The 26,997-nt window shown below is 39.3% G+C and overlaps 1 protein-coding gene and 1 pseudogene across 1 annotated transcript in view; one reads left to right on the top strand and one right to left on the bottom strand.

Annotated features, from left to right (window-relative positions):
• The window catches only part of LOC145632831 (O-fucosyltransferase 28-like), an 80,772-nt gene that overhangs the window by 7,608 nt on the left and 46,167 nt on the right, over nucleotides 1-26,997 (bottom strand). The gene's annotated exons all lie outside the window — the stretch shown is intronic.
• Nucleotides 13,805-13,903, top strand: LOC145633550 (small nucleolar RNA R71; annotated as a pseudogene).

Raw genomic sequence — 26,997 nt, 5'->3', positions numbered from 1 at the left:
AAAAGATTAGGCAAGTTGATCATCATCCGGCTACTAACCTGACGACAATCCACATCCTAGTCCTGGTTGCCAGAGGCGGTCAAGGGCATCAAGAAAAAGGATGTCATCTCCTTCATCTGGAAGAACATTATCACCCGGTTTGGAGTACCTATGTCTATGGTGTTTAATAATGGTCCTCAGTTTGAGATACCTCAAATTAAGACTTGGTTGGGAGATCAAGGGATCTCATAGTGTTTTGCATCAGTCCACCGACCCCAAGTAAATGGCTAAGTTGATGCCCTCTATAAGCTCATCTCAGACGGTATCAAAAAGAAAATTGAAAGAGCTTGTGGTTAATGGGATGAATAGTTAATTCATGTCCTATGGGCCATCTGAACAAATAAAAAAGGGGGAACCGATGAAACCCCATTTCTCATGGTTTACGATGCTGAAGCCATCTTTCCCATCAAACATTATGAGCCAACTCTACAAGTCATGATATACAATGAAGAGGCAAACTGAGAGGCCATGCGGCTAGCATTAGACTCACTTCCGGAGCGTAGGGGCAATGCTGCCTTGCGTCATAAGATTTACTGTGTAAGAATGACTTGTGCCTATAACAAGAGAGTGCACAAACGGCCCTTGAAAATTGGGGACTTTGTGTTATGTAAGATGGAGGCAATCGGCAGGGCCAATGAGCAAGGAAAGCTAACTCCTAATCAGTAAGGCCCCTACCGGGTCTATGAAGAAGTGAGAAACGGCACTCACCGCCTAGAAACTCCAGACGGTAGGCGGCTGCCCAGAACTTAGAACGTAGACAACTTGAAAAAGTACTACTTCTGAGACTTGTAAAGTTTTGTAAATAAAAAGCCTATTAATGAAAAAAGTTGCTATTTGTTTTCAAATCATTTTAATTACTTTGTATATATACATGTGTAATGGTAAAGGACCATCTATGCAATGCACAGATGGTCCATTAAATGAATTAAGCAAAGTTAAAAACTTAGTGGCTAAATCAATGTTTAAATTAAGAGGCCAATGGCCGGATGTAAACTTATTTTATAAATTCGTCTGCTCCAACATGAATATGGCGTCCGGCGAAGCCTCTCCGAATGTTATCGTCGCAGAGGGCATTCTATAATTTGCTCTACAAACACATGCAGAAGGCAAAGATTAAACGGTCAAATTAGTCAAGTCATAGTTGTCAGACTAAAATAATCTAAAGAATGATTAACTTTAAAAGCCGAATGTCAAATGACATCAGTCGGTTGATAATCGAAGTTCTGAATTAGATTATTTGACGAAATTGTACAAGTCTCCTCCATAGGGCAGACGAACTAAGTGCAATGGATTGCACGTACCCCAAACAGCCTTAAAGTTGTGTAGGGACCATCAAGCTCACAATTTGTCCCCTGCTTCATCAACTACCAGGCGGCAAGTTTTAGCCTGATTTACTGAAAGAAAGTTTTACTGGATTGCAAATACCCTAGAAGGAGGACTGACAAGGGGAGAACTGTATGTCGTTATCTACCCTTCCCCCAAGTCAAACAAAATTTGTAAACACCTAACCAACCTTATATGAATATAGGGCAAGTTAAGGGTCGATCCCTAGGGAATGCAATGATGAAAACTAGAGTCTAAGTCAAGCTACCTCGAAGATGGAGTTGAGATTATGGTTGGCACTATGGTAAACTAAAGCAAGTCTAATCAAGTAAAACAAAGGTCTAAACACTAGGGATATGGGTTCCACATGCAAGTTCAATGATAATGCTAGTTTAGAGCTCAATCAATTAATTCAAGTATTGCAATGGACAAACAATATTAGCAATCAAGAGAGTTCAAATGCTATCTCCTATAGGCCAATCTAGGTGTCACTATGAAAGGCAAATCAAGAAGGATCACAAGCAAACCCAATCAATTAGAGCAACTTTCAATTCAATTGTTCATGTCATTAAGAGTTGCAATGCAATCTAGATTAATCTTATAGGTTGATCACTCCTAGTCTAATCAATCACATGCAAAACTATGTCAACCAATTTAATTGCAACAAATCAATTAATCAAAGAGCATCAACTAACAATTTCATTAATCAAACATGCTTCCCCCTTTCCCTAGCAACTAATCTACTCACTAATCATGGTGAAATTCAAGAACAAATAACTAGAAATTGCTTTAATCTTCATTTCTATATCAAAATCCAAGAGAAATCAAAATAATCAACAATATCAAATTCAAATCCAAAGAAGAACAAGCAACAAGCAAAAATCAAATAGCAAGTAAGTAAAAGATGAAAGAAGAAAGAGATTCTCACTAATATTGATGATTGAAAATGAAGAAATCCAAACTTGATTGATCAAATGTTGAGTTACAAATCCAAAACCAAGAACTTCTCTCTAACTTCTCTCTAAATTCTCTCTCTAAAACTAAGCTAATGAAAATTATCAAAAAGTTCCCTTTGAAAAGGAATTACAATTCTATTTATAGGTAAAGAAGAAACCGGAAAATCCCGCGGTCTCTCTCGATGAATCCGCGGCCGCGGAGAAATGGGTACGGAACCCTCCGCGGGCTTTCTGGGCAGCACCCGCGCCCGCGGCCAAAGGTGCCGCGCCCGCGGCCAATCCCCTGCTCCCAAAACTCAATCAGGGGGCCGCGGTCTCTCTGAGAAGGAGCGCCCTCTCCAGATTTCCCGCGCCCGCGGAGAGCCAGCGGGGCAACCGCGGGGAGCTCCTGCCAAAATCTTGCAATTTGCTCTTCTTAAGCCCGCGCCCGCGGCTCCACTTACCCGCGCCCGCGGCCTGCTGGAAATACCTTGGAGACCTCTCCGAGGTCTCTCCAAGGCCTCTCTAAGCCCTCTCTAGCCAAATGCTTCTTCCTTACTTGATCATTAAGGCCCCAACTTGATTCCTTTGCAAAGGTGATACTCTGAATACCTACACAATCAAACAAAGAAAGGAAATAAAAGGAAAAAGAGCCAAATAAAAGGAAAACACGAGGAAAACACGAGAACCATAAAGAAAAGAGGAGAAAGAGAAACCTAAGGAAAAAGGACCAAAAATAAAAGAAGAAAGCATGAAAAGGGAAAGAAATAACCTTAAAAGACTACCCTATGAGTGCCATAAATGACACTCATCAAATTCCCCTAAGCTAGACTTTTGCTCGTCCCGAGGAAAACAAAGGCTAAAAAGGAATAAGAAGGGCTTATTCGAAGTAAAAAGAAAAAAAAAAAAAAAGGGGCGAGAATTTACACTAAGACTCACTGTCGTAGGAATCACGGTTGTTTTTAGCTACAACAAGCCATTTAAACCCCTAGATCGCTCTAGGGGACGAGTGATGCTCTCGTAAGGGTATCCTAAGAGTTTACCCATAACTCTCCACCAAACCCCCAAGAGGCAAACAAGAGAAGGAAAAGAAAGAGGAAAAAGGAAACAAAATCTTTACGAAATGGACTTTACAAAGAGACTATAATTCAAATGAATAACAACCTTTCTAAAGAGAATTATGGTATGCACGTTATAAGATACCTAAGGTTGATTCAAACATAAACATGCTAAGCATAGGAACTAGTTATGACATTCCACTTTCATCCCAAACGGTTTTACTGCATTCCCCCTACTTATCTCATGTCTCCCCTTAGTGAGCATCTCATAGATTCCGCGAAGGAACCGGAGAAAGATCAAATTTTTGGGCTACTCGACATCTTGATTTCGCATCCCCTTTCCTTAGTCTACAACCTATGATTCCCTCCACCGATGAAAGACTCAACTCCTAGGTCCAAAGGTCTTCCCCAAGGTTGTAACGCAAGGCAAGAAGGGTTAAGGTAGACTAAAATTTAAAATTTGGTGGTTATCCTAAATTGTGAAGCAAAGACCGGCCAAATCTCAACACCAAAATTAAGTAATCACCAAACAAAAACGTATTAACACCCCCAAGCTTATTCAAAGCAACAATCTACAAACATTAGAAGAAAAAGCGCAAGCGCTTTCCCCCCAAGCTAAAAGAAACATTGTCCTCAATGCATAGAGAGGAGAAAGACACTTGAATTTTTTTTTTTTTTTTTTGTTTGCATTTTCTCATTTATAAATTTGTTTGAATTTCCTTGAACTCCTTAAAAGCATTAGTCCTTGCCTTTTTTTACTAAGGACGGCTTTTACATAAGCATTTTCCATTATTTACCAAATATAAACAACTCAATTATGTGTACCAATTCGAACCAAACCCCAACTTCATAGACCACAATCACCAAACATTTACCTTTGCTTCACAAAAACCAAAAAAAAAAAAAAAAAAAAAAGAAGGAGAACGAAACAAAAGGCTCAAGATATCTAATTATGCGGCTTGAAAAGAGGGAAAAGGGTTCAAAGGGGTATCAAGTAGGCAAATGTATCCCAAACCAAAAAGGGACTATCCTAGAAAGAGAAAAATACCTCCCCGAAAAATTGCCTTTGTCCTCCCTAGGTAGTTCGGTCACGGTCGAAGGAATCATACGCTAAGATTCTAGATTAGGTTTGCGAAAATCAAGGATCCATGCCGCTCATGCAAGAGTATGATAAAAGCTTGAACAAATATAAATCTCACATGGTTGTAGCAAAGACTCACTAAGGGTGTCAAATCAAAGATAGGGAGCAACTACCAACATGCCACAAACGAGTAGAATCCGGCTTCATGATCCCCCTAGTTCTAGACCACTATCTTAGCATGCTTTATCCTAGAATCAACCAAACGTAATCTCAAACCGTGCATACCATTATCACCTAAGAAGACTATTATTCAAAAGCAAAAGTCCATTGCATACAAGTCCAATTTTCAAAAAGAGAAAGAGTGAAAATAAAGACTCAAAAAGTTATGCACACAAACAAGATTAAAAGAAAAGGAAAGAAAAGAAAAGAAGAAAATGGAAAGCTTAGACAAGGACAAGAAAGGGAAAGAGGAAAAGGGCAAAGATGCAATCATAACACGTTTATCCCAATCGACATACAAGCGGTCTAATGGCCACATCGCCAAAGACCCCAAACACACTAGGTGTTAAAATCATACATCCTCGAACCGTTCAACTTCTCCTAAATCTAATCTTAATCTAAGCAACCAAGAAAATGAAGAAGTGAAAATAAAGAGGTAAAATAAGAAAGGCCTCACCAAGCATCCGTGCTAAATTAAAGTACCCAAGGAGTAGGAACGTGTTTCTCCAAAAGGTTCCGCAATCCAAAGAATAGGCTACGAGCAAGGTGAGTTAAAGAAAAAGGCTATATATATACAAAATGAAATTGTTAGTAACTTCCAAACAAAAGCAAACAATAAAACACTTAGATACAAATTATATACAAAAACCTAGAGAAACCATCATCATCAAAAAAAATTTATTTATGTTTTTTGTTTTTTTTTTCTTTTTTTTTTTCTTTACAAGACACTCCCAAAACATCAAGAAATGAAACAAAACAACAACAAGCACAGACCAACGAGACCATTAAAAGCAAAAGTCCACCAAAAGCCTTATCAAAGACTTCCCACCGAGCCCCAGGTGCCTCCCCAAACCAACATAAAACATCCTTTTTTACCCTTCCCCTCACAAAATGAAGGCATCGACTACGGTGCCTATAAACATGCAAAATAGGGAAAGGGGAGAACAAAAAGGGAGACAAACATGCATAAGGGGACTATTGGCCACTAGGGCCGGCACCATCATCACCCGTATCCCAACCTCCGGTGTAACCGGGAAGGGAAACCATAGTGACCCTGGAATAGGTCAAGTTGGGATCGGGTTAATTGGTCATAGGGCTCAGGCTGAACAAGGGGCTCGGGGTGATGGGGGTGAACATAGTAATATGCGGGATCACCCCGATAATATCTCCCCCCCGAGACCCGATAATCATAAGGTGGGAAATCGCGCCTTGGCACGTCGGGGTCCTCCACCCCGGGCCAATACGGGTACGTAGGGAGGTTGTCACCACCCCATGAAGGTACCGACCCTTGTTGGGGCGGCACATCAGGGTAGTTGACCGGAGGTGTGACCTCCTCCCTACGCACACTAGCGTCATACAATGCGCTAGTTTGATAAGACAAAGTTTGGTGGTCCGAGTACATACCTTGTCTCTCATGGCCTCCATCTCTCGGAGATAAGCATCTCCTTGGAAACCTTGTTGTTGTTGTTGTCGTCTTCTTTCTCTTCTTCTTCTTTGAGCATCATCATGAAAATGCTCATGTTGTTGTTGTAGTTGCAGTTGTTATTGCTCTTCATCATATTCTTCTCCTCCTCCTTCCTCCTCTTCCTCATCATTCTCATCACCCCCATCAATCTCATCATCCTCCACCATCTCATCCTCAATCCTCCCATTGTCCCTAGGGACCATCCAAATGTTCCTAGCCTCACGAAAGATGGAGGTGGTGGCCGGGTTAGGGAGAAGGCAATGGTGGGTATTTCTCACTAGCCAAGAGTAAGTGCCGGTTCTCCTAGTGCTAGTTATGAAACGTAAAGTGTTAACTTGCTTCAAACTAATCCACACGTCTTCACTCCTTCCAACCGGAGTGCAAGACTTCAAGAACCCCTCTTGCTTAAAATACGACACAAGACGTGTCACCATGCCCCCACAATGAATTTCCCCCGTTTTGACCCCATGCATTATATCCTTGCAACAATTCATGAAGATATAGCCAAAATTAATCCTTGACCCTAACTCCGGCTTGGTAGCCATCCATAACACCATAATCTCCTCTCGAGACAACTTCCCCAAATCTTGCTTATTAAAAACCGAATACCCAAGAATTCTATGAAGGATCCTAAGGGCCGGATGGATAATCTCACTAGCAAGAGACTTTTTCGAATCAAACTCCCTCTTGTTGGCTATGGTTCTCCACCAAGAAACCTTATTATACTCAGATTGGACTAGGGAGATAAGGGGCTCGAAGATATCACCATTGGGGTTGAAACCAAGGGCTACATTGAACTCGGCTAGGTTCATGGTGTGCTTGACATTGAAGAGTTGGAAGGAAATAATAAAATCGGTTTCCCCCACCTTATTGAACTCAAATGTGGAGAAAAATTCAATGGAAGGCTCCAAATAGGTTCTAGGGGCCGATTTTAGAAACTCACCCAAGCTTAGGTTATCTAGAAGGATGTCAAGGTCATTTTCAATTCCTAACTTGGCCATATCCTCACGAAAGTATTGCCGGGAGGGTCTAAACTTCCGGTCTTTCATTTTGTTATAGATGGGGGTTTGTTTAGACCGGTTCCAAAATTTGAGAGGGGGTAAAGGAGGAGGAGGAGCATCATCTTGAGTTGTGGAATGCGGTTGGGGTTGAGGGTTTGAGGATTGGCCTTGAGAAGATTGGCCAGGGGATTGGTTTGAGCGCTTCATGCTACTTTTGACTCTTCTTATCAAATCCATTTTAACAAAATTCACAAAAGTCACAAGAACACAACAAACTCCCTCAAACAAAACAACTTCCACCAAAAATAACTCACAAACCTCCTTACAAATCCAACCAAACCACCACAAACTACAAGCTACCTGTTCCAATCAACACAACAACCAAAATCCAACAACAAACAACAATATCAACAATCATTCAACAATATAATCATGAATCAACAAGAAAAAGTAACAATCACCCCAATATACCAATTTTCCCATAAATCAACCATAAAACACAAAAATCATACTCAAATTCAAGGTAAACAAACCAACGTACAGAAATCAATTGAAATTGACAAAAATATTACTAAGGTTAGAAGTATACCAAGATTGGAGACTCAAATTAAACTCAAAGCACTTCAAAGACCCGAATTTTTCCGAAGAAGCATGAGAAAGAAGAGGAGGAGTGTTGAAAATGGAGGAATATGGAAGAAATTGTGAAAAATTTGGGCAAAAGGTGAAGAAATTTGTGAGAAATTGATGTTTTGGGGTTAGGGTTTGAGAGGAGGTAGAGAGAGAAAGGGGAAAAATAAGGAGAAGAGGAGGAAATAAGAGAGGGGAGAGAGAGAAGAGAGGTGTGCCCCGGGTTAAAACCCAGATCGCCGCGCCCTCTCCTGAAAATGCCGCGCCCGCGGCAAATCTCCCGCGCCCGCGGAAAGACCGCGGGGCAACCGCGGGGACTTCCTGGAATTTTAGAATTTTAATACCTGATGGGGGGCCGCGCCCTCTCCAAAACCTCCCGCGCCCACGGAGAGACCGCGGGGCAACCGCGGGAAGTCCCTGGAATGGGGTTCCAAATTTGCTTGAATTTAGGCCGCGCCCTCTCCCAAAAATTCCGCGACCGCGGCAAATCTCCCGTGCCCGCGGAGAGACCGCGGAGAGACCGCGGGGCAACCGCGGGGACTTCCTGGAATGGGGTTCCAAATTTGGCCAAATTGAGGCCTGCGCCCTCTCCAAACATGAGGCGCCTTCTCCAGAACCTCCCGCGCCCGCGGAGAGACCGCGGGGCAACCACGGGAAGTCCCTGGAAATGACATTTCAATTTTGCCCAAGAGGTGAAATTTCCCCCGAGGTCTCTCCTTGCCCTCGGGGAGCCCTCTCCCCTGCACTCTAAACTTTTCTTCAAACCCCCTTTTTTCCAACAAGTGATGATAATGGGCGACCTACAAGACAAACACAAAACTAACTCAAAAATAAAATCAAAAACCAATCAAGGAAAAATAAAAGAAAAGAAAGGAAAAAGAAATGAGATGAGAATCCGGGTTGCCTCCCGTAAGCGCTTTTGGTTAACGTCGTTAGCTCGACGTGCACCACCATCTCAAGGTGGCTTAAAAAGAATCATTTTATGAACAAGTCCAACAAACACTCCATCATAATACTTCTTGAGCCGATGACCATTAACTTTGAATGAAGATGAGGAGTTCAAAGGAGAAATCTCCACGGCACCATTATCAAAAATATCTTTCACCAAGAATGGCCCACTCCATCTTGACATGAGCTTTCCGGGAAACAACTTCATCCTTGAATTGTAGAGGAGGACTTTTTCACCTACACAAAACTCCTTTTTCTCAATCAACTTGTCATGAACCTCTTTTGAGCGAGCCTTGTAGGTGCTAGCACAATCGTAAGCATCAAGTCGAAGTTCCTCTAGCTCATGAAGATCCAACCACCTCTTCTCCACCGCACTAGCTAAGTCAAAATTTATCTTCTTGATAGCCCATAAGGCACGATGTTCAAGCTCTACCGGGAGATGGCACGATTTGCCATAGACAAGGCGATATGGAGTGGTACCAATAGGCGTCTTAAAAGCCGTCCTATAAGCCCAAAGAGTATCATCTAACTTGTTCGACCAATCCTTTCTATTCCTTGCAACCGTCTTCTCAAGAATGAGCTTTATTTGACGATTGGAGACCTCAACTTGGCCACTCGATTGAGGATGATATGGAAGGCCGAAACGTTGATGCACTCCATGTTTCCTCAACATCTTTTGGAAAGCGTTGTGAACAAAATGAGATCCGTTATCGCTTATCACAGCCTTAGGCACGCCAAACCTTGGGAAGATGATTTTGTTGAACAACTTCAACACTACTTTGTGGTCATTAGTAGGGGACGCAATGGCCTCAACCCATTTAGAAACGTAGTCCACAGCCACAAGCATGAATTGATTACCATATGAAGATGGGAATGGTCCCATGAAGTCAATCCCCCAAACATCAAACACCTCTAACTCAAGAATGGGTTGTTGAGGCATCTCATTCCTCTTGGAGATATTACCAACCCTTTGACATCGGTCACATGACTTCACAAAGCCCCATGAGTCCTTCAAAAGATGCGGCCACCACAAACCACATTGAAGAACCTTGGTAGCGGTCTTGGAAACACCCATATGCCCACCACTAGGGTTCGAGTGGCACATCCTTAAAACACTAGGCACCTCTTCATTTGGAACACAACGCCTAAGTAAGCCATCAACCCCTCGTTTGTATAGGATGGGATCATCCCACAAGTAATGTCTTGCCTCCCTTTTGATTTTCTTCCTTTGGTTGTTTGAGAAAGAGGGTGGAAACTCCCCACATGCTAGAAAATTCACCAAGTCGGCATACCATGGGAGTTCCTTCACCTCTATGGCATATAAGAAGTCATCAAGCATTCTATCCTCAATTGGTGAACCATCATCATGAATGTGATCACCCTCAAGGCGAGAAAGATAGTCCGCCACAACATTCTCCGCACCCTTCTTATCCCTAATCTCAATCTCAAAAGTTTGCAATTCAAGCTCCCATCGAATCAACCTAGGCTTGGACTCTTTCTTGGCAAAGAGATACTTGAGGGCCGCGTGATCCGTGAAGACTATGGTCTTGAAACCCAACAAGTAACAACGGAATTTCTCTAAAGAGTGCACAATTGCTAAAAATTCCTTTTCCGTTGTTGTGTAGTTCTTTTGAGCCCCATTAAGTGTCTTGGACATATAGTAGATCACACGAAGCTTCTTTTCTACACGTTGTCCCAAAACACCTCCAATAGCCCAATCACTTGCATCACACATCAATTCAAAAGGAAGATCCCACCTTGGGGCTTGAACAATAGGAGTGGAGATAAGGGCCTTCTTCAATTTATCAAATGCCTTCAAGCATTTGTCATCAAAAATGAACTTAACATCCTTTTAAAGAAGGTCATTTAGGGGCTTAGCAATAAGTGAAAAATCATTGATGAATCTTCTATAGAAACCCGCATGACCAAGGAACGATCTCATACCCTTGACATTCACCGGAGGTGGTAGTTTCTCAATAACTTCTATTTTTGCCTTATCCACCTCAATGCCTCTATTTGAAATCTTGTGCCCAAGCACTATACCTTCCTCCACCGTGAAGTGGCATTTCTCCCAATTCAAAACAAGATTGACCTTAACACATCTTTCCAAACACTTCTCAAGGTTCACAAGGCACTCCTCAAATGAGACACCCCCCACCGAAAAGTCATCCATGAAGACCTCAATTTCCTCCTCCAACATATCCCCAAAAATACTCATCATGCACCTTTGGAATGTAGCGGGTGCATTGCATAACCCAAAGGGCATTCTTCGATAGGCAAAGGTCCCATAAGGACATGTGAAGGTAGTTTTCTCTTAATCATCGGGGTGAATGGGGATTTGGAAGAATCCCGAATATCCATCGAGGAAACAATAGAACTTGTGCCTTGTTAGTCTTTCAAACATTTGATCAATAAATGGAAGAGGGAAGTGATCCTTCTTGGTTGATGTGTTTAGACGTCTATAGTCTATACACATCCGCCAACCCGTGACCGTCCTAGTTGGAATGAGCTCACCCTTCTCATTCTCAACCACGGTCATGCCCCCCTTCTTTGGAACGACATGCACGGGGGAGACCCACCTTGAGCTAGAGATGGGGAATATGATTCCCGCATCTAATAGTTTGGTGATCTCCTTCTTAACTACCTCTCCCATTTGGGGATGTAGTTTCCTTTGTCGTTCGATAGAAGGAAGGGTGCCTTCCTCAAGTGTTATGTGGTGTTGGCACAAGGCGGGGCTTATACCTTTAAGATCATCAATTGTGTACCCCAAAGCACCTTGGTGCTTTCTCAAAACACCACATAACGCTTGAGCTTGGCTCACGCTCAAGGATGCACTAACTATCACGGGATAAGTGGAATGAGGGCCCAAGAACTCATACCTAAGGTGTGATGGTAGAGGTTTGAGCTCTACCATAGGCACACCATTACCTTCCTTTGATGTGGCCGCTTGCAAAGCCTCTTGGCTTGAGATTTTCAAGCACATTTGCTCATCCACTTCCTCCATGCTTCCATTAAGAAATTCTTCATAGAATGCCACTTCCTTGCATGGTGTACCTACTTAGTCCTTGTTCAACAAAACATTCTCAAGAGCATCGTTAGAGGTGAGAAAGTGCTCATGCATGGAAGACACAACATGATCAAGTGAATCAATCATCATGCAATTTTCTAGAGAAGAAGATGGATATTTCATGCTTTCATTCAAATCAAATTCAATGACCTCATCCCCTACCTTAAGGGAAATCTTTGCACTCCTCACATCAATCATAGCACCCGAGGTAGCAAGAAAGGGTCTACCTAAAATGATTGGAATGGTAGCATCTTCATCCATTTCAAGCACAATAAAATCCACCGGGAACACAAACTTCCCAACCCTAAATGGAACATCTTCTACCTTACCTTTTGGAAACTTGATTGACCTATCGGCTAATTGCAAGGTAATGTGAGAAGGTAAGAGTTCCCCTAGTTCAAGCCTTTGATAAACCGAATATGGCATTATGCTAACACTAGCTCCCAAGTCACATAAGGCATTATCAATTTGCATCTTGTTAATGGCACAAGGGATGGAGAAGTTTCCGGGGTCTTTCAATTTGGGTGGCATTTTGTTCATGATGATAGCACTACAATTTTCGGTCAAATTGATAGTTTCCACAACCTCACAAGTCCTTTTCCCACTCAAAATGTCCTTGAGGAATTTGGCATAATTTGGCATTTGGTTGATCACATCGGTAAAAGGTAGAGAAAGATGAAGTTGTTTTAGCATATCAATGAATCTCCCAAATTGCTCATCCAATTTGTGTCTCATGAATTTTTGTGTGTAAGGGAGCTTAGGTTTCACAATTTCTTTCTCTACTCTCACCTCTCTAGGTGTCTCAACCACAACCTCATCCAATGATGCCCTATCCCCCTCATTCTCAACCAAGGCTTTCTTAGGAATCTCCTTATCCTCACCCTTCCTAGGCAATCTCTCCTCAAGAACCTTACCACTCCTAGTAACAATAGCATTCACGTGTTTCTTCGGATCAAGACCTTGGGAAGGTAAAGAAGAAGGGCTTGCATGATCTTTCAAAGCATTAGCAAGTTGAGAAATTTGATTTTCAAGCATTTTATTGTGGGTCATCATTTCATTGAACTTCTTATCACTAACGGTCATGTATGTGTTCAACAACTTGGTTTGATTCTCAATTATTTCTTCCAAATTGGTCCTAGGTGAAGAAGGTTGGGAATAGGAATTTTCTCCTTGAGTCCTTGGAACAAATCCGGGTGAGGGACCTCTTTGAGCATTATTTTGAAAATTGCCCTTCCCTTGGTTGTTCCAAGTACCCCTATTTTGATTTTGTCCATAACCTTGATTATGGTTACCACCACCTTGATTATGGTTACCACTACCTTGGTTGTGATTTCCATAACCTTGGTTTTGATTACCATAATTTTGGCTTTGATTTTGGCCACTATAACCTTGGTTATTATAGCTACCACGAGAACCTTGGTTCCCTTGGTTTCTATAACCACCACCTTGATTATAGTTGTCAAAATTGCCTTGGTTTTGGTAATTCCTATTCCATTGACCTCTTTGATTATCAAACCTTTGAGCATTATTATTTGACACATAATTCACATGCTCACTCTCATTGTTATCAAACTCATCAACACATTCATTAGGACAATTAGTAGAGTCATGATCATACGATCCACATGCATCACAAAACAAACAACCCATAGGCATATTATGTGAAGAGGGAGGGGGTTGAGAGTTAGAAGGAGTACCTCTCCCCTTAAATTGGGAGGGAAGATTCGAAGCTTGGGATGAAGTAGAAGTGCTCTCCAACTTGGCTTTGATTGTGGTCATCTCCTTTCCCAAGTTTGTCATTTGGGAGGAAAGGTTGTTGATCGCATTTAGATGGTCTACCGAGTACAATGAAGATTTCTTGCTTGAAGAGTCTCTCTCCCCATCTTGCCAATCTCTATAGTACGTCACCACGTCCTCAATGATGTCCACCACTTCTTCTTCGGTCTTGTTCATGATAGGACCCCCGGCCCCCGCATCAAGGCATGACTTGCCTTGGGGACTTAAACCGCCATAGAAGATTTGGACCACTTGGTATGTTGGGATTCCGTGGTGAGGGCACTCCCTTTGATACTCTTTGTATCTCTCCCATGCTTCGTAAAGGCTTTCATTTGGCCTTTGCTTGAACCCTTGAATCAAGGCTCTTGTTTCCGCCGTCTTCTTTTGAGGGTAGAAACGGGACAAGAAGGCCTTTGTAACATCATCCCATGTTCTCAAGGAATTGGGCTTCACCTCTTTATCTAGCCACTCTAAGGATCTTCCTATGAGAGAGAAGGGGAACAACTTGAGGCGTATGAACTCTTGAGAAACTCCGTTGACTTTGATGGTGTTGCAATATTTTTCAAATTCTTTAAGATGGTTCAACGGGCTCTCATTCTTAGCCCCACTATATTGCCTCCTCTCAATTAAGGTGATCATGGCCAGCCGAATCTCGAAATCATTTGCCGGTGTTGTAGGCGGAGCTATGCCGCTCTCAAACCTATAAGCACCGGGTATTCCTAGCTCCTTCAAGGCCACTCTCGGATTTTCTCCCATGCCTTGCTCTTCTTCAATCTCTTCTTCACTTGAAGAACTATACCCCAAGGAGAATCGATTAGCTATTCTTCTCCTTGAGAGAGTCCTTTCAATTTCCGGGTCAAAAGGCACAATGGATCGATCACGAGCTCTATGCATGCAAAACTTCAAAGAAAATATTAGTAGCACGGCTACAAGTGTAGCCTAAAAGAAAACAATATTTTTTCGGTATATTTTTTTTTTTCAATTAAAATGAAGTATACTCAACAACAAAAGCTAAGCACCAATAGCATTCCCCGGCAACGGCGCCATTTTGACAAGATGAGAACTGTATGTCGTTATCTACCCTTCCCCCAAGTCAAACAAAATTTGTAAACACCTAACCAACCTTATATGAATATAGGGCAAGTTAAGGGTCGATCCCTAGGGAATGCGATGATGAAAACTAGAGTCTAAGTCAAGCTACCTCGAAGATGGAGTTGAGATTATGGTTGGCACTATGGTAAACTAAAGCAAGTCTAATCAAGTAAAACAATGGTCTAAACACTAGGGATATGGGTTACACATGCAAGTTCAATGATAATGCTAGTTTAGAGCTCAATCAATTAATTCAAGTATTGCAATGGACAAACAATAGTAGCAATCAAGAAAGTTCAAATGCTATCTCCTATAGGCCAATCTAGGTGTCACTATGAAAGGCAAATCAAGAAGGATCACAAGCAAACCCAATCAATTAGAGCAACTTTCAATTCAATTGTTCATGTCATTAAGAGTTGCAATGCAATCTAGATTAATCTTATAGGTTGATCACTCCTAGTCTAATCAATCACATGCAAAACTATGTCAACCAATTTAATTGCAACAAATCAATTAATCAAAGAGCATCAACTAGCAATTTCATTAATCAAACATGCTTCCCCCTTTCCCTAGCAACTAATCTACTCACTAATCATGGTGAAATTCAAGAACAAATAACTAGAAATTGCTTTAATCTTCATTTCTATATCAAAATCCAAGAGAAATCAAAATAATCAACAATATCAAATTCAAAACCAAAGAAGAACAAGCAACAAGAAAAAATCAAATAGCAAGTAAGTAAAAGATGAAAGAAGGAAGAGATTCTGACTAATATTGATGATTGAAAATGAAGAAATCCAAACTTGATTGATAAAATGTTGAGTTACAAATCCAAAACCAAGAACTTCTCTCTAACTTCTCTCTAAATTCTCTCTCTAAACTAACCTAATGAAAATTATCAAAAAGTTCCCTTTGAAAAGGAATTACAATTCTATTTATAGGTAAAGAAGAAACCGGCAAATCCCGCGGTCTCTCTCGATGAATCCGCGGCCGCGGAGTAATGGGTACGAAACCCTACGCGGGCTTTCTGGGCAACACCCGTGCCCGCGGTAAGATGGACCCGCGCCCGCGGCCAAAGGTGTCGCGCCCGCGGCCAATCCCCTGCTCCCAAAACTCAATCAGAGGGTCGTGGTGTCTCTGAGAATGAGCGCCCTCTCCAAATTTCCCGCGCCCGCGGAGAGCCCGCGGGGCAACCGCGGGGAGCTCCTGCCAAAATCTTGCAATTTGCTCTTCTTAAGCCCGCGCCCGCGGCTCCACTGACCCGCGCCCGCGGCCTGCTGGAAATACCTTAGAGACCTCTCCGAGGCTTCTCCAAGGCCTCTCTAAGCCCTCTCTAGCCAAATGCTTCTTCCTTACTTGATCATTAAGGCCCCAACTTGATTCCTTTGCAAAGGTGATACTCCAAATACCTACACAAACAAACAAAGAAAGGAAATAAAAGGAAAAAGAGCCAAATAAAAGGAAAACACGAGAACCATAAAGAAAAGAGGAGAAAGAGAAACCTAAGGAAAAAGGACAAAAAATAAGAGAAGAAAGCATGAAAAGGGAAAGAAATAACCCTAAAAGACTACCCTATGAGTGCCATAAATGACACTCATCAAGGACTAAGGCTATGGTCCAGCTAATTCCCTAGCTAGGTAAAACGACTACTTATTGGTTTTGTGGACGCCTTTGTACTTGGTTTGGGGCAATAACTACTGTGATTGATTGTCTTACAAACATTTCATACTCCTTAAAGTATCAAAAATTCCCAAGTAAATCAATCAAAGAAGTACTGAAACCAACCAAACAGCCGCCAGGGGCAAGAGTAGCTGGTATACAGACTGTCGCATGCTATAAAAAGATAGGCAAGAATTGCAAAATTTAAGTACAAAAATTGAAAAAAAATTAACAAATTAACCATGCCGACTCAATTGGCAAATTTCATTTCAAAACCGGCAAAGTCAGGAAATACTTTTAACCGAATTTGCATCCGGGAGAAAGCAGATTAAAATTGTTACCCGACTCCTAAGACGGGGAAATACAAAGATACTCGGCTCTTAGGCTGGGAAGATTAAAATGGCACACTGCCGCAAAAAACATAAGAGAAGATGAGCTAAGGCTTATGGGTCTACTCCGACTGGTCCTAGCCAGCAGGGAGGTTTGCTTCATTTTGCCCAGCCAAGACTTGATCATCTTAGATTTGATCAGCCTGGACTTCATTAGTCTTGACTTGATCCGCCTAATCAGCGGCCGGCTCTTCCTCGTCATCAGAAACCTCGAAGCCTTGCTCTAAGGCCCATGCCTTGAAACAAGACGGAGCCTACTCATTCAGCACTTATGCATCGTACACCGCAGTGGCGTAATTATATCTCAGCTTCAATACCTCAAACTCAATGTTTGGGTGGTCCATACCCTAGGAAATCCGCAGATGGGCTTCAGGTCTCGCTCATTTTCAGCAACCAGCCGGTTTTGCTCTTTGGCAATTTCTTCTTATTGTTGGTTCCTCAGTTGAACGTGCTCGACACCCAGGCGGCTGACATCCCCCCTCAGCTTAGCATTTTTGTTATCATCTCCCTCCAAGGCCTTGAGGTCTGATTAGGCCTTCTTAATATCCCACTCAAGCTTGGCAACCCGTTCGTTAGCGGCATCACTAGGAGTCGTCAAGTTTTTAATCAGCTCCTCCTGTTTCAACTCTACTACTTTAATTTCAACATCACACATTATTTTACTTTATTCAGCAAAGTTGAGAGCTTGGGTAGCCCTCTGTTTAGAATCATTTACCTCTTCTTGCTTCCGCATGAAGGGGACCCTCAGCCCGTCTAGCCTCATCATCACCTAAAAAGGTAGGGTCAGACATTTAGCTAAACACTTGAAAATTCTAAAGTAAAAAACATGAATTAATAAGTAAGTACTAAGTTACCTCAGCCAGCAGGCCCTGAATTCTGTTGAAATCCACCGCCTACACATCATGCATAGAGTGCTTCTCTGTCTTGATCAGAGTCTGCACCATCCACTTGGCAAATGCCTGCATGTTAGGCGGGCCTTAGGGGGTATCTACACTAAAATAAGTACTTGGTAAGAAAGCAGCATAGGTGGCACCCGACTCATGTCGGCTGCTCATTGAACCTTCAAACGGGCTGACCTGAGTCTTGACTTGCATATAGTTAACCGACCAAGGGAGTTCGATTCATGTCTTACCTTGGGTGCGAAGCTGAGAAGACTCCACCCCTTCAGCTGCTGTAGATTAGAATCATCGAATGCAGCGGTGAGTGGCTCGCCACTCTTTGTTGCTGTAGAAACATCCGGCTTTTTCCCTTGCTCTGGCTTTCGCTTAGAGCGTTCATCACAACCGGGCTTTTGCCCCCGGTTGGGGTCTATCAGGGTTGGCTAAAGATGTGGAGCAAGAAGGGTCCATCTTTCCCATATTAGTTGGGGTTTTGGTCGCTCATCCCCTAGAGGCTTAATAGATTTGTAATAGGGCGGGGAATTGACTTGCTTCAACTCTGCAACAGAGAAATAAGTTACTGTTGGAAAAGTTTTAGGTTAAGGGAAATGGTTACATCTAGTAAATAATTAAGTTGATACTAAAAAGCTAGAAAGCATGGAAGGTGAACTTATCCCTCCCTCTTAGCCTCATTGGCCTCTAAGGCAGCTCTCTTCTCTAGCAGCTGCTTGTTCTTCAGTTGAGCAGCCGACTTAGCAAGCGTCTTTTCTGGAACCACCATGTTCTTTGCGTCTTCTGCAAAGGGAAAGAAACAATTGGTTAAAAATATCAACAAAAGTAGTAAAGGCATTAATATAGACGGCAAATTGCCGAATGTGTAGTAAGTCTATCCTGTGGGAACATGGTGCTAAGCCCACAAGCGGAAAGGAAGGCCTCATCCTTCAAAAAATCCGGATGGGGTATTGTAGACACCCAAATGCGTCTCGCCAAAACCAAACCTAGTGATGAATACCTTTTATGTCATTTGATTTTCGAACGAAGTGAAAGTGTAAAAAGTCTAGTGATGTGGATTTTTTATTAAAATATATTTCTTTCTGTTTCCAAAAATATTTATTCTTAGACACTATTTATTAAATATAGCCAGTCTAATTTGGTTTGGTCCATGATGAGGGTCCAATAATAGTGTAGTTAGATTGGGCTAAAAAGAGTTTTCCAACGTTATATTACAAGCCCAATTCCGATGAATAATGAGGAATTTAAGGATTTTATATGTGGCCCGAGGATGACCTATTAATTAATATTCCTAAAATTTTTTAGGACTAATTTTAATCTTCTAGAATATCTAGAAGGTTCTTTTAAATTAAAATAAGATTAGGATCGATAATTATATTTTAAAGAGTTTTATTTTGAATAAAATATGTGATTTGTCACAAACATGATTTTAATCTGATCAACGCGGAATTAGCTGCTTAATCGTATTAAGAAGATGATTCCCCTTACAAAGCGCGTTTTAATTATGACTTAGCGCGAGACGACAAGGTTGTCGCCTGGCGCTTACAGCTGTCACCTGGCACTAATCCTGTCGTTTGTTGCTAACTCCTGTTGTTGGCGATATGAGGTATTTTATTCCGAATATGGCTTGATTTGATTCCGGACTATTTTTCTATAAATAGAAGTCGTATCTCCTCGTTTTTATGGATTCACAATCATTATTCACAACCATCTATCTCTCTCTCTCTAAAAGCTAAAAGCCTTTTTTCAATCTATTCTTTTTCTAAACCTTCCCTCTCTCAAAATTCCACATTCATTAGTTCTAGACACACCTAGCTAAGTTCGAAGTTGCCTTTGCCGTAGACGTGAAAGATTGATAATTTCTAAGGGTTTGGTCCCAAATCCCTATTTCAATTATTTAATTTATTTGTTTGATTTAATATTTTCCTTGAAGTTACTAATGTGTGTATTTTGTTATTGGAAAAAGATACGAGGCATCGAAGTAAGTAATTTAATTACTTTGTTATTCTTTTGATATAGAATTCATGCTTAGATTATTTAGTTGATTCCTAGTATCATGTTAGGATGTTTTATTGTTTCCTAGTCTCATGTTTAGGATAATAACTAATATTTCTAATATTATGCATGTTTTGATGCTTTGTGTTTCTTTCCTTCTATCATGTTAGTATCAAGTTAGGGCTAAAGCTTTGAAGTTTATTGTTTAGTGACATGCTAGGGTTTGTTATTAATCTTGTTAGTATCAAGCCTAGGATCTTGCTATTATTATTATGATTTGATTAGAATATTATGATAATGATGGTTATTCATGATGCTTGATATATTGTTATTGTTATTGATTGATCACGCCTTTTATGCATGTTTAAATGGAATTCGTACTTGTAATCACGCTTAATAAGATAATAATCTTGTTTAGGCTAATATATATGATTATAATTCAAGTGATCGCCAATAATAGATTTGTTTATGCATTAAAATATATTCAACCAACATAAATAAACAGGTTTAGGGTTAACCTAATGATTGTATGTTAGTCAGAATGCTCACATGAATATAAGAAGAATAAAGTAGAGGCCTATTTTTAGGGCAGGTTCAATCTCTTTTAGGTTGGATTTGTACCTTCATCCCTGAATATCTAGTCATGGTTCCAGACCACTATGGAGTTAGCAATCTCAAGGATCCATTGGGATGAACAACGATACCGCCTTCGATCGACTCCATGCCAAATGACTCATCGCTCCTATTGGACCTCATCAAGATCCAGCACCCGAAAATAGGTCACCCAATTAGAATGCTGACGCTCATTGCAAATGCCATCAAGGTAGGGGACATACTACTAAGAGTTGTTGGAAGCTAAAAGAGGTCATCCAACATTTGATTGATAATAACAAGCTTCCCATACCTCCGGCTGGCAAGAAGAGCGAGTGATGATAAGGCACAAGACAAGAGGCGTGCTTCAATGACAAAATTTCGTGACCTCCTTTTCTATTTCTATTATTCATCATTTCCCCAATAAGACTAGCATAGGCACGTTTTATTTTCCTTTGATCTTATTTTGTAGGTTTTTTTTTCTTTTTACCTTATAATAAAATGAGCATTTCTTTTCTTGCATATGATTATCACGTTGCATTGCAGCAAAAAAAAAAAATAAAAAAAAAAAAACTAGCACAAGGTATACCAATGATTTGAGGCACCCCTTGTAGCCACATCATATTATCTTTCACCTTTCAAATATACAATCCTTTCTTTAAAAATCACTTTGAGCCTCGTCTAACGGGAGACCTTTCTTTCTTCAACCTTCATCTATCTAACCTGGGGATGGGATAGTGTGCAATTTTTGTAATTTTCAACGAATAAAAGCTTGAGTGATTTTACATAGAACTCAAAAATTCAAAAAAAAATCAAAAATAATAAAAGTGTACAAATGGACAAGTGTTCTAATGTCATTGACATGAATATGTCTTTGATAAGAACATGTCTCAGATTGTGTCTCTTATCGAATGCTCGGTACCGTGCTTGAGAAACATGAATGCCAAGTGAGTGATAGACCACATGATCGGGATTGCTCACACTTATCAAAATAAAAAATGATAAAGCAAAAAGAGAGAGAAAAAGAATAAACATAAGAAAGAGAGTTTAAAAGTGAGGAAATCTCGAGCATAAAAGTACAAAGATTCCAAAGCATGGTTGTACACCTTAGGGGATTATCTGGGGTCTTGAGCCTTTATCCCCTTTTTCTTCAAACCATTAGCCTAACCACGTTGCAACCCTTAAAAGATCTCTTTGAGGTATACACATACTTGTTCAAGGTTCAGCTAGACACTAGTTGAATAAACGAAATTGGCACCGCTTCAAAACCCCTCAATGCCACCAGTTTTGAATCGGTGCCAATGTGGGGGGTGCCAGTTACTTGAATGAAAAGCCACTGGTTCAAAATGGTGGCAAAATAGGTTTTTGGCACCGGTTAACCAGTGCTAAAAATGACCCAAACAAATTTATTCATTGTTAACCGGTACCAAAAATGCCCAAAATATTAAAAAAAAAAATTTGGTTTTATTCACTTAAATATTAAATAAACTAAAATAAATAAGACACAAAATGTAAATTGAATATCAATCAATATAATCGAATGTCTATAATATATTATCAAAAAAATATGCAATATTGATAAATTATAACATATAAATCAAAAAAAAAAATTACAACATCAAAATAAAAAATAACCCCATACAACATCTAAATCTGTAAACATGCATCTTGATTCTTGCATCAATATACCTGAACCAATTAAAACAAAAAAAAATCGATTAAAAAAATTACAGTAAACACCAAGAAAAAAAAAATCACTTAAACAACCAGAAAATTAAAAAAAAAAGCGAATAAAAATCGATTAAAAAAACAGAAAATAGACCACGCTCCGAATTAAAATAACCCAGAAAATAAAAAACAAAAACAAATTAAAATCTAGAAAATAAAAAAAAAATCGAGTAAAATAAAAATAGCCCAGAAAATTTAAAAAAAAAAGAAAAAAATCGATTAAAATAAAAACAAAATCGAAAACCAGTTTAAAAACCCAGAAAATTAAAAAAAATCAAATTTAAATCGATTAAAATAACCAAAAAAATCGATACAAATATAAAAAATAATTAAAAATCCCTAAAAATAAAAAAAAATCGAATCAAAATAAGTTAAAAATCCCAGAAAAAATAAACCAAAAATCAAAATCAGTTAAAAACCCAAAAATAAAAAAAAACGAATTAAAATCAATTAATGTAAAAAAATCGCTTAAAAAACTGATTAAAATATAAAAAAAAATCGATTAAAACAAAAAAAAATCGATTAATATAATTATGCTTTGAGAAAAAAAAAAAGAAATTCAAACTCGGAAATTCAATCCCAAAAATTCAAACCTAGAAAAAAAATTGAAACGAACAAAACGCAGAAAAAAAAAATTGAAATCGAAAAAACCCAGACATCGAAAAAAACTAGAAATCAAAAAAATTGAAATTGAAAAAAAATAAAAATCGAAAAAACCCCGAAATATAATTGAAATAAAAAAAATAAAAATCGTAAAACAAAAATCAAAATCGAAAAACAAAAATCAAAATCGAAAAAAAAACAAAATCGAAAAACAAAAAACCCGGAAATTGAAATCGAACGGTCTTGATGTTGCATGTTGGTGGTCTTCGAAAGAAAGAAAGAAAGAAAGAAAGAAAGAAAGGAGAAGGAGATCGAGAAAGAGAAATATCAGGAGGAGAAAGAGATTGAGAACGAAAGAGAAGGAGAGGAGAGAGAAACGGTTGTGAGAGTTTTCAACGGTTGGGGAGTTATATAGCTAAGGGCCGGTTTTTTTTATTAAATAATGGCACCGGTTCAAACCGGTGGGCTTTATTTTTTTCCACCGGTTTGAAGTGAATCGGTGCCATATGTCTGTGTTCATTAGGCCGCCATTTTTGCCACCGGTTTTGATTGAAGCGGTCGCAATTAGGGGGTGCCTTTTTTATTATTTCTACTAGTGAGACCTACGTTCGGCTTGATTCCTAACGTATACGTAGGAAATCTCACATCGAGGTGCTGCCGTAATAAAGATGCATTTATACATGATCATATCAAGGGATTTCCAATTCTCTTCCCTATCCATTTAGAGCTAGACTTTGGGGGCTTGATCCCTACATCATTAGCCTACCCAGCCTAAGGGTCACCACTATTTGACTCTTTTCAAAATATTTTTCCATACACTTAGGCTTTGCAGCCTAGCATTAGTGTCACTTTCACACACATCACAAATACATAGACAAATAATCCTCCTCTTAGGAACCTTTTGTCATGAAATCTTGACACAACGTTGAAGTACGCTTTGTCATATCAGAATCACTATACATTACAGCACATAGTATGAATTGCTTAGCCTCCGTGCCTAAGTTACCCAAATACTTTCATCATCGAGTCAAATATTGAGATAGACTAGGATGTTATAGTCCTTGTGTAGACATCTACTTTTGGCCTCTTGTCCCGACAGGAAGTGCAATGACGATAAATAAAACCATATTCAATGCTTATGGATAACTAGTGTAGACACCTAAAAATGTCTCCCCAAAACCAAACCCGATGATGAACAACCTTTCACCGCCATTATTGGTCGGGTTGAGTGTGTAATCTTTGGAGTGCTTAAATCCATGTTCATTCCCAATCCATATCATAAACAAACCCAAAATCTAGCCCATTTCTCCAAACCATAACTTATTTTCTTCTTTTCGTGTCTTTAAACCCAAAATAATTCATTTCGTGTCCTTTAAAATCATTCATTTCGTGTCCTTTTTATAAAAACGTTTAATCCAGTTTATTTTGGTCCATAATCAGGGTCCAATGATTGAATAGTTGTATGGGGTTTGAAAAGAGCTTTCCAACGATATATTAGAAGCCCAATTCCGATTATAACGAATAAGTTATGGCCAAAATATTAAACTAACCCAAACCGAACCTAAGCCCACCTTACCTATGACCCAATGATCATGTGGAGGGTCCAAATTATTTAATCCCATTCTTAAAACAATTAGGATTAATTGGAAGCTTCTATAAGTTTCTAAAATATCTTAATTATCCTTTTTGAAAAGATAAGATTAAAGAGTTTGAAATTGAATAAAACTTTTCTTTTTGAAAATCCTATTTCTATCGGAATTGAAAGACGTTCAAAGATAGAAAGATATTATTTTTGTGCCTCATATTTTTTATCCAAATTTTATATGGTTGGATAGCCCTTGAAATTATCTTTCCAATGATATATTATAATATCAATTCCGAGCTATAACGGAAAAGATATGAATAAAATGTCAAACTCTATCCAAAACTGACACCGTCTCACTATTTCGGCCATATATTTGATTCTATAAAATATTTTAATCTGATTCTCATTGGGTTAGAAAGTAGACTTAAAGAGCTTTCCAACGATATCTTATTCATCTTATTCTGATTTCAAGATCAAAAGATATGATAAAAACAAAAATCGAAAAACTGCAGTCTATCGAGTTTTATTCCGATTTAATTCGGATCTTATCTTGTTTTTTCGACCCTTCTTTTTTCTCTATAAATAGAGGTCATATCACCCATTTTCCAATCATCAACAAGCTTGATGATCAAATCCTTCTCTCTTTCTCTCTTTGACACCAAAAATCATTCTTCTTCCCTCTCTCATATTCTAAGCCTTAAACCTATATTCCTAATTACACCATTCTTCCCTTAAGCATTCCAAGGAGTCCATACAATACCCGAAGTTCTATACTTAAACAAAGGCGTGAAAGGTATAATTAACTGAGGGTTTGGACCAAATTAACTCTATTTTTATTTAGTTTAATTTAATTTTCATTTGCTTTATATTTTTTTTTTATTGAAGTTACTAACAATTTATTCATGATGTAGCACTTTACAGGAACGCGCGGAATGTGAGTAATTAATTAATTTAATTACTTATTTTATTTTTTTATATTGCTATTATCATGATTAGGTTATTTTATATTTTATTTGACTAACAATTTATTGTTAAATTGCTTCCAATATTAATGTTGATTCTATTATTTATTATGATCACCATATTTCATATTTAAAGGGAATATGCAATTGAAAATCACGCCTAATAAGATAATTTGGACAACCGGTTTAGGATCCTTTTTAATCTTGTTGTTATTGAAGTGATCACAATATTTTAGAATTATGTGTTGCATTAATATTAAACCAATTTAGCCTAATAATAGTTTGGAGCAAATTGAATATTTTGTTTGTATGCCTTTGAGATCGCAGGAATCACTTTTCACTATAAGAATCGAGTAGAGGCCAATACGGGCGAATGTGACTCCATGACTCACTTCATACCATCATCCCCGATCCTCCTTTCGTGGTTCCGAACCATATGGAATTAGTAATCTCATGGATTATGAATGGGGTGTAACCTTCACGGGTCAATCGTTGTTGCCTATCGTTGTCCCTTGTTCGTGGTTGCCTTTTATGATCCGTGAACGGTTTACAAGTTCCTTAAAAACTTGTTGGCAGCTCCCTACTTTGCTTTGTCCCTAATCATATTGTCAATTCCCACTTCCTATGACTGCCAAGCATATTCACACATGCTTTTAACGTAGGCGCACTTCGAACGACGCCTACAATTTGGCGACTCCACTAGGGAGGATTCTTGGTTATTTATCGATTTGAGTGATCGGTATTTAATTAAGAGGAGTGGATGAGACTTGAAAGATTCTTGATTTGTATTCCTGCGATTTAATTGGCATTGTCACATATGCATATGATATTTTTTAGGTTACCTATTTTGCCACAATAGTACGTGTTCTACGTATGTGGCTAGCCCGGGGGATTTATGCTCTATCAACCCGAAAACGCTCATGGCAAATAAGGGTTCATCCGAGTTTTTAAATCCACCCAAACCATGGAGTCGAGTTCGATTTCATCACGAACTCGCGGCGCCGCCCGTTGGCATACACCCTCAAGGGAGGCTTCCTTGCTAACGCGTCCAAACTCTTAACCATGGTACCCTTTGACACCCAAAAGCTTGACCATAGTCGAACATAGAACTTGACTATAGGTTGCGAACTTTATTGCATCATGCGTGACTATATGCTTATGTGTATATTTTTTTATTGACCTTTTTTTAATTATTTTTTTTTCTCTTATCAAAACCCCTTTTTTTTATTATTAGAGTCTAGCCATAGATTTTTTTTTTTTTAATTTTTGAGTCACCAGGATTTTAATTCCCGTATACTGCACAAGAGTCAACTTATTTTGGTCATATCCGGAGTTCTAGAAAAAGTTACATGTCGTGCAACCTATGGATCTGTAGACCCGGGTTTTATCTTTCATTTGGCGTTGGTTTCATCTAAATCAGATTCACAGATAAAAATTTATTACCGATATACTACAGCCTGTCCGGTTTAGGTATCTTTTTAGCGTCAACTTTCTTTTGTTTTATTTTTAAATTTATTTTTATATCTTTTCGTGTCAATTTAGTATTAGCCAAATCCTTTAATCCGTGTCAACTCGTATAACATAGGATTATAGATTTTTTTTATACCCATGAGTCCTAACTCTTCTAGAATTCTAGTCCTCTTCCTAGTTTCTTGTGATTTTTTGTGCTAACCTTAACATGTGTTCTTTGTCTTTGATTGTGGTTGATCTTATTTATGACTAATGATTGCCTTTTAACCTAGAAAATAGCATAAACATTAAAATTGGACAAAATTAATCAAGTTAGTTTGTCTTTTAGTATTCCGTGCTATTTGGTCATTGGGTCCTTTGTTTTTCACAACGTCCTCATGTCTAGTCATGCGATCATACCACGAGTCTTAATAAACTCACCTAATCACACATGTTGAGGGATTGCACACACTTTGTCTCCGAATCATGCACTATATTGTTTATGATCATATACT

Source organism: Chenopodium album, chromosome 5 (genome assembly GCF_948465745.1).
Source record: "Chenopodium album chromosome 5, dcCheAlbu1.1, whole genome shotgun sequence".
Taxonomy (NCBI): domain Eukaryota; kingdom Viridiplantae; phylum Streptophyta; class Magnoliopsida; order Caryophyllales; family Amaranthaceae; genus Chenopodium; species Chenopodium album.
This window is presented reverse-complemented; position numbering and strand designations above follow the sequence as displayed.